Source organism: Amia ocellicauda, chromosome 7 (assembly GCF_036373705.1).
Source record: "Amia ocellicauda isolate fAmiCal2 chromosome 7, fAmiCal2.hap1, whole genome shotgun sequence".
In the NCBI taxonomy this organism is placed as follows: Eukaryota; Metazoa; Chordata; class Actinopteri; order Amiiformes; family Amiidae; genus Amia; species Amia ocellicauda.
This window is the reverse complement of record NC_089856.1, coordinates 37,085,770-37,095,399: the sequence shown is the minus strand read 5'-3', so window position 1 is coordinate 37,095,399 and position 9,630 is coordinate 37,085,770.

The window sequence follows — 9,630 nt, the reverse complement described above, 5'->3', positions numbered from 1 at the left end:
TTTACTTGTATTCTATTATTTAAATTAACTCAAGTTACAGTGGTTAGTAAATAATGCATGGTTTACAATCAGCATGTACAAAGCGGGGCTACAGAGGTCAACTCTTATGCCCTCCACTTACAATAGCAACACCAGCTGCTCTACTAGAGCAACTAGGTGCAAGGCCATAGATCTACTTGCAAAATATATGGTGCGGAGCAATCAAAACAACTCATGCGCCCTCCGCGCATTAATGTGGCAGTGGACACCTGATCCCGCAGGAGCAAGGCCACATTCCCACTGAAATATTCAAACTAGAGTAGCCAAGCTGAACACAACAGTATATAGAGTGTGGCAGCAGGAATGATAGTTTGCAAATGCAATCCCAGTTACCTGAAAAAGGAAGCACTGCCTAAGTGGGAGGGGTTACTGTATAACATAACTGTCACAAGGGAGGAGACAGCGAGCTGATAAGGGAACCTGCCTTGAGACGACTGCTAGGGGGCCTCAGCAACACAACTCGAGACAGTAATCCCAGGGGCCTCCTGGGCCACCCAGGAGCAAGAACCACAGTCACGCTCTTACCCGGAACTGTCTAGAATCAGCATATACAAAGTGGGGCTACAGAGGTCAACTCTTACACCCTCCGACAATAGAAAGGCCGGCTGCTCTATTAGCGCAGCTAGGAGCGAAGCCATAATCTACTTGCACAATATATGGTGCGGGGCAATCAAAGCAACTTGTACACCCTCCGCGCAGTAACGTGGCAGTAGAGTAGACCCCTGATCCAACAGAAGTGGTGCCACAGACCCACCAAAATTCAACATAATACACAGCTGGCTAATCAACTAGAGTAGCCAAGGTGAACACAAAAGTAAATACAGCGTGGCAGCAGGAACATTCATTACAAAACAGGGGGGCCTCTCAGAGAGAATTACCTCCCCAGGAGGTAATTGTTGGGCAGGCTGGGGAGGTAAACTGCTCGGATGGAGCGGAGTGAGGACTGCGTCCATAGAAGCAGACGGCATGCTACACAATACAGTCTGTAACACCAGAGACCACCTTGCCTGTTGAGCTAGGCAACCACCATTGTGTTGTCTGTCTGAACCAGCACGTCTGTCCTGTTCGACTGGCAGAAAATGAGCACTGCTTGTAACTCCAGGACATTGATATGGAGGGCCCACATGGGCTCCATCCACCTGCCTTGGACTCCATGTCCGTCGCAAACTGCTCCCCAACATTGTTTGGAGGGGTCATTAAATTGTGAGGGCTCTGCCACCAATGGATCGCGGTGAGGATGCATCTGTAAGGACCTGAACCACCACTGCAGTGGCCTCTGGCAGCCTATGGCAAAGGGACACCCAGACACGAGCTCTCAGTCGGAAGAGGCGGAGACACACATGTATGGAGGCAACACTCTCTGGCGCAGTTCGAGGAACTGTGCCTGCTGAGTTGGCATCAGGCAGCTCTTTTATTATTATTATGTATTTATTGGTAGACGCCCTTATCCAGGGCGACTTAGAAAATATAAGAGCAATACAAAGTGCAAAAATACAGTTCAGTGCAAGGCATAAAACATTACAAATTCAAATTTACATAATACAGTGCAATTCAAGGCATAAGACATTATACAAATTCAAATTTACACAAGTGAATACAATACGAGGTCTTACATCCTGGATTGTTAAAGCAGAGTGCAGACAAGATGTTAGATCACAGTCAAGGGCAAAGGGATCATAGGGGAAATCAAAATAATACAAGTACTAGTAACACAAGGCAAGAAGTATGATAAAACGTTGTAAAGTGCTATCTTACAGGAGAGTAAAGGACTAAATTACAAGTACTGTCTGAAAAGATTTGGAGTTCGTGTGAACCTGCTTCCTGGAGTGAGAACAGACAAGCCAGTCATCTAGATAATTGAACACGCAGACCCCTTGGCAACACGACAGCAGGAGGGCGGGGCTGTTGCCTGGGCTGTGGCCTGGGAGCCGAGACCGGGGTCCTTCCTGTCGTCAAACCCCTGCAGGCTGCCTGCGCTGATGGGCCTCTGGTACAATGGGGTAAACCCGGGCCATTTGCAGGGATAGCTCTCTCTCCTGGAGGGTGAGCAAAATTGAAGCCTAACGAAATGGAGGCATAAATAAGGCAGGTCCTGTCCGTCTCAGGGACAGCCAGAGCTGATGGATGGGTAAAGGACCAGCAAGCCCTCCGTGTTACGGAGGTGAGCCACTTAGGCTTCCGCCTTGTAAGCCCTACGGAGCAGGATCTCCATCACACAACACCACCTGTTTGAGCAGGCCAGGTCACGAGGCTCTGCAGACAGTGGAGGTAAGGAAACTAGCACGGCAATGGTGGAGTTGACCATCGGGAAGTCCACCAGGCCCGCTTCAGCCGCACCCTGGGTCCTGGCATAAGCCTCCCCTGCCCGAGCCTGGGTGGGAGCTGTTGCTGGATGGTCCCAAGTCACTCTCAGCTCGTTGAGGAGGTCTGGTAGCAGCAGAATGGCCTGTGTGGGCCGCTGTAAGAGGTGATCTCTCTCAAGCTTCTTCTCCATCTTCCCCTCCTGAGCCTGACACATATGGCTTTTCCTCCTCTGATCCAGACAGCAGGGTGTCCCCCTCTGGGCAAGTCATCAGCATCAACTCCAAGTCCCCCTTTGGGTGTGGCAATATTTGTACCCACTCAGGGCACAACAGCATCATTTGCAGCACCTCCTCCTCTGGGGGAAGTGGCAGTGATGGTCATGCCTTACTCTCTGGGTGTGGCAGGGGCACTATAGCGTCAGGTGGTGGCAAATGCAATGCATCTTGTAGTTACGCTCCTAGCAATGGTTGTGCTGGTTTAGTGGCTCCATAAAAATGCTTAGCAGGCCCAGTTGACCTCGATTTTGGATCAAGATGGCAACAGGAAAGGATCTAAGTGACTTTGAAAGAGGAGTCATTATTGGGGCACAAATGGCAGGAGCTTCAGTCACAGAGACTGCTCAACTGGCTAGTGTTCTACACAAGTGGGCAAGTGCATGTGTGGCAACACCAAGAAAACGGTACAGGCCTGACTGCTTGACCCCTACAGTGAAGGGGTCCGGAGGCTCTGTTATGCTGTGGGAGGCATTTTCCTGGCATGGTTTGGGTCCACTTGTCACCTTAGAGGGAAGGGTCACTGCAAATCATTACAAAGTTATTCTGGGTGATCACCTTTATCCTCTGGTGAAATATTTAAATCTTGATGGGAGTGGTCTCTTCAAGGATGACAATGCCACCATCCACAGGGCACGAGAGGTCACTGAATGGTTTGATGAGTATGAAAATTATGTGAATCATATGCTATGGCCTTCACAGTCACCAGATCTCCACCCAATTGAACACCTATGGTAGATTTTGGTCTGCCATGTTAGACAGCGCTCTCCACCACCATCATCAAAACACCAAATATGGGAATATATAAGAACATAAGAAAGTTTACAAACGAGAGGAGGCCATTCGACCCATCATGCTTGTTTGGAGTCCATTAATAACTAAGTGATCCAAGGATCCTATCCAGTCTATTTTTAAATGTTCCCAAATTTTCAGCATCTACCACATTGCTGGGGAGTTTGTTCCAGATTGTGACGCCTCTCTGTGTGAATAAGTGTCTCCTGTTTTCTGTTTTGAATGCCTTGAAGCCCAATTTCCATTTATGTCCCCAGGTGCGTGTGTCCCTGCTGATCTGGAAAAGCTCCTCTGGTTTGATGTGGTCGATGCCCTTCATGATTTTGAAGACTTGGATCAAGTCCCCACATAGTCTCATCTGTTCCAGGGTGAAAAGGTTCAGTTCCCTCAGTCTCTCAGTAGGACATTCCCTTCAGACCTGGAATAAGTCTGGTTGCTCTCCTCTGAACTGCCTCTAGAGCAGCGATATCCTTCTTGAAGTGTGGAGCCCAGAATTGTACACAGTATCCAGATGAGCTCTAACTAGTGCATTGTACAGTCTCAACATTACTGCCCTTGTTTTAAATTCTACATTTTTGACATTCTAACATTCTGTTTGCCTTTTTATTGCTTCCCACATTGTTTGGATGTTGTTGCAGTTGTGTGTTCAAAAAATTCGAATAAATTAGTAAGACATGATCTGCCTCATCTAAACCCATGTTGACTATCTCCAAGAATATGGTTTTCATTAAGATATTCCTCTATTTTCTGTCTAATCATTTATTCCAACATTTTACAAGTGATGCAGGTGAGACTGATTGGTCTGTAATTTCCTGGCTCAGTTTTGTCCCCTTTCTTGTGGATTGGTATGACATTTGCTGTCTTCCAGTCAGTTGGCACATCCCCTGTTCTAAGTGTCATTTAGAATATTTGAGTTAGCAGCCTATAAATAATTTCCCTAATTTCTTTAAGTACTGTTGGAAATATCCCATCTGGCCCAGGTGATTTGTTGGTTTTTAATTCTGCTAGTCCCTTTATTACCTCCTCCTCATTTATCCTGATCTCTTAGGATTTGACTTGACTGATTGTTAACCTGTGGCATGTCATCTGTTTTTTCTTTTGTAAAAACCTAATTTAGAACATTTGACACATCTTGTTCATTTTCCAAGATACTTCAATTTTTGCCCTTTATTGCATTGGTTTTAGCTCCAAGAGCTATGTTTCTTTCTATTTCCCTCTTTGCTTTCCTGATACCTTTCTTAAGATCTCTTTGCAGCTCAACATATTCTATGTATTTTGTTTCATCTCCGTCCCTTTTGTATGCGCTATACAACATTTTCTTCCTCTTGATATTTTCTTGCATACCTCTATTAAACCCTTTTGGACAGTGTTTTTCGGGTGTTCCATACCTCCAGTAGAGTTCCAGAGACTCGTAGAATCTATGCCAAGGTGAAATGAAGCTGTTCTGGTGGCTCTTGGTGGCCCAGCACTTTACTGAGACACTTTATGTTTGTTTTTCCTTTATTTTGTCACCTCTCTGTGTGTATATATACATATACACTCACCTAAAGGATTATTAGGAACACCTGTTCAATTTCTCATTAATGCAATTATCTAATCAACCAATCACATGGCAGTTGCTTCAATGCATTTAGGGGTGTGGTCCTGGTCAAGACAATCTCCTGAACTCCAAACTGAATGTCTGAATGGGAAAGAAAGGTGATTTAAGCAATTTTGAGCGTGGCATGGTTGTTGGTGCCAGACGGGCCGGTCTGAGTATTTCACAATCTGCTCAGTTACTGGGATTTTCACGCACAACCATTTCTAGGGTTTACAAAGAATGGTGTGAAAAGGGAAAAACATCCAGTATGCGGCAGTCCTGTGGGCGAAAATGCCTTGTTGATGCTAGAGGTCAGAGGAGAATGGGCCGACTGATTCAAGCTGATAGAAGAGCAACTTTGACTGAAATAACCACTCGTTACAACCGAGGTATGCAGCAAAGCATTTGTGAAGCCACAACACGTACAACCTTGAGGCGGATGGGCTACAACAGCAGAAGACCCCACCGGGTACCACTCATCTCCACTACAAATAGGAAAAAGAGGCTACAATTTGCACAAGCTCTCCAAAATTGGACAGTTGAAGACTGGAAAAATGTTGCCTAGTCTGATGAGTCTCGATTTCTGTTGAGACATTCAGATGGTAGAGTCAGAATTTGGCGTAAACAGAATGAGAACATGGATCCATCATGCCTTGTTACCACTGTGCAGGCTGGTGGTGGTGGTGTAATGGTGTGGGGGATGTTTTCTTGGCACACTTTAGGCCCCTTAGTGCCAATTGGGCATCGTTTAAATGCCACGGCGTACCTGAGCATTGTTTCTGACCATGTCCATCCCTTTATGACCACCATGTACCCATCCTCTGATGGCTACTTCCAGCAGGATAATGCACCATGTCACAAAGGTCGAATCATTTCAAATTGGTTTCTTGAACATGACAATGAGTTCACTGTACTAAACTGGCCCCCACAGTCACCAGATCTCAACCCAATAGAGCATCTTTGGGATGTGGTGGAACGGGAGCTTCGTGCCCTGGATGTGCATCCCACAAATCTCCATCAACTGCAAGATGCTATCCTATCAATATGGGCTAACATTTCTAAAGAATGCTTTCAGCACCTTGTTGAATCAATGCCACGTAGAATTAAGGCAGTTCTGAAGGCGAAAGGGGGTCAAACACAGTATTAGTATGGTGTTCCTAATAATCCTTTAGGTGAGTGTATATATATACATATATATATGTATATATATATACATATATATACGTATATATACGTATATATATGTATATATATATACATATATATACGTATATATACGTATATATATGTATACGTATATATACGTATATATATGTATATGTATATATATATATATATATATATATATATACACATATATATATATATATATATGTATATGTATATATATATATAATTATATATTATATATTATATATATTTAATGTACTACGTATGACAAATACATGATTATTTTTCATAGGAGATGCTCTTATCCAGGGCGACTTACAATAGATCACATTCTTTTTAAATACAGTATTTACCTATGATACATTTTAATGTATACTTGAGCAATCTAGGTTAAGAAAAAGGGTACAACTTGGCATGAAACCCACAACACCCTGCTTGGGAGTCCAGAGCCATAATCACTACACCACACTGCTGCCCAGATAAAAAGACTGTTGTTGATGAATGGATAAAGATAACCACAATAAAGTTAACTAGATGTCAATGAGTGACTACAACAGTTACAGTTATAAGACAAACATGTTTTATAAGCAAACAGTAAAAAGCTAAAAACAAAATTTGTAGATGCACCATTTACATATAGCACACACATTATATATATATATATATATATATATATATATATATATACATATATATATATATATATATATATATATATATATATATATACATATATATATATATATATACACTCACCTAAAGGATTATTAGGAACACCATACTAATACTGTGTTTGACCCCCTTTCACCTTCAGAACTGCCTTAATTCTATGTGGCATTGATTCAACAAGGTGCTGAAAGCATTCTTTAGAAATGTTGGCCCATATTGATAGGATAGCATCTTGCAGTTGATGGAGATTTGTGGGATGCACATCCAGGGCACGAAGCTCCCGTTCCACCACATCCCAAAGATGCTCTATTGGGTTGAGATCTGGTGACTGTGGGGGCCACTGTTTAGTACAGTGAACTCATTGTCATGTTCAAGAAACCAATTTGAAATGATTTGACCTTTGTGACATGGTGCATTATCCTGCTGGAAGTAGCCATCAAAGGATGGGTACATGGTGGTCATAAAGGGATGGACATGGTCAGAAACAATGCTCAGGTAGGCCGTGGCATTTAAACGATGCCCAATTGGCACTAAGGGGCCTAAAGTGTGCCAAGAAAACATCCCCCACACCATTACACCACCACCACCAGCCTGCACAGTGGTAACAAGGCATGATGGATCCATGTTCTCATTCTGTTTACGCCAAATTCTGACTCTACCATCTGAATGTCTCAACAGAAATCGAGACTCATCAGACCAGGCAACAAGGCATTTTCGCCCACAGGACTGCCGCATATTGGATGTTTTTCCCTTTTCACACCATTCTTTGTAAACCCTAGAAATGGTTGTGCGTGAAAATCCCAGTAACTGAGCAGATTGTGAAATACTCAGACCGGCCCGTCTGGCACCAACAACCATGCCACGCTCAAAATTGCTTAAATCACCTTTCTTTCCCATTCAGACATTCAGTTTGGAGTTCAGGAGATTGTCTTGACCAGGACCACACCCCTAAATGCATTGAAGCAACTGCCATGTGATTGGTTGGTTAGATAATTGCATTAATGAGAAATTGAACAGGTGTTCCTAATAATCCTTTTAGGTGAGTGTATATACACACACACACACATACACAGTGTATATACAGTACTGTGCAAAAGGTTTAGGCAGGTATGAAAATTCTATAAAGTAAGAATGCTTTCAAAAATAGACATTAATAGACTATATTTATCAATTAACAAAATGCAAAGTGAGTGAACAGAAGAAATATCTGCATCAGATCAATATTTTGTGACAACCACTTTGCCTTCAAAACAGCATCAATTCTTCTAGGTACACTTGCACACAGTTTTTGAAGGAACTCAGCAGGTTGGTTGGCCCAAATAACCACAGTTATTCTGTGGCTTTAGGCAGCCTCAGTTGCTTCTCTCTCTTCATGTAATCCCAGACAGACTTGATGTTCAGATCTGGGCTCTTTGGGGGCCATACCATCACTTCCAGGACTCCTTGTTCTTCTTTATGCTGAAGATAGTTATTAATGACTTTTGCTGTATGTTTGGGGTCGTTGTCATGCTGCAGAATAAATTTGGGGGCAATCAGATGCCTCCCTGATGGTATTGCATGATGGATAAGTATCTGCCTGTACTTCTCATCATTGAGGAGACCATTAATTCTGACCAACTCCTCAACTCAATTTGCAGAAATGCAGCCCCACACTTGAATGGAACTACCACCATGCTTCACTGTTGCCTGCAGACATTCATTCATGTACCACTCTCCAGCCCATCGATAAACAAACTGCCTTCTGCTACAGCCAAATATTTCAAATTTTCAAACTCATCAGTCCAGAGCACCTGCTGCCATTTTTCTGCACTCCAGTTCCTGTGTTTTCGTGCATAGTTAAGTCGCTTGGCCTTGTTTCCACGTCAGAGATATGGCTTTTTGGCCACAAGTCTTCAATGAAGGCCACTTCTGACCAGACCTCTCCGAACAATAGATGGGTGTACCAGGGTCCCACTGTGTTCTGCCAATTCTGAGCTGATAGCACTGCTGGACATCTTGTGAAGGGAAGTAAACACATTTCTGCCTGGGAGAGACATTGCTGATGCAGCATAACTACCTTGTGTCTTGTTGCTGTGCTCAGTCTTGCCATGGTGTATGACCTTTGACAGTAAACTGTCTTCAGCAACCTCACCTTGTTAGGTGAAATTGGCTGCTCCTCACCCAGTTTTATTCCTCATACACAGCTGTGTCTGTTTCAGTTAATGATTGTGTTTCAACCTACATATTGAATTGATGATCATTAGCACCTGTTTGCTATAATTGTTTAATCATACACCTAACTATATGCCTAGAAAATCCTTGACTTTGTGCAAGTGTCCTAGAAGAAGTGATGCTGTTTTGAAGGCAAAGGGTGGTCACACCAAATATGGATTTGATTTAGATTTTCCTTCTGTTCATTTTTGAAAGCATTCTTACTTTACAGCATTTATTCAGACCTGCCTAAAACATTTGTACAGTACTGTATATACATATATATATATATATATATATATATATATATATATATATATATATATATATATATATATAGTGTGTGTGTGTGTGTGTGTGTGTGTGTGAAAATAAATCTCAAGCATAAAAAGTTCTACTACACCATTTATATATAACAAAAACTCAATCCCAGCAGGCAATTAATAATAACAACATGCATTTTAAACATTTGCCATATGTGGGATATTGTGTTTTTTGGATAATTAATATAAAAAAAAACTATTAATATGTTCTCTACTTGGTTTAGCTTTGGGATATCACATAGCATCATATTGGCAATATTAGCAGAGGTCTCTCTGAGGGATAGATACTGTC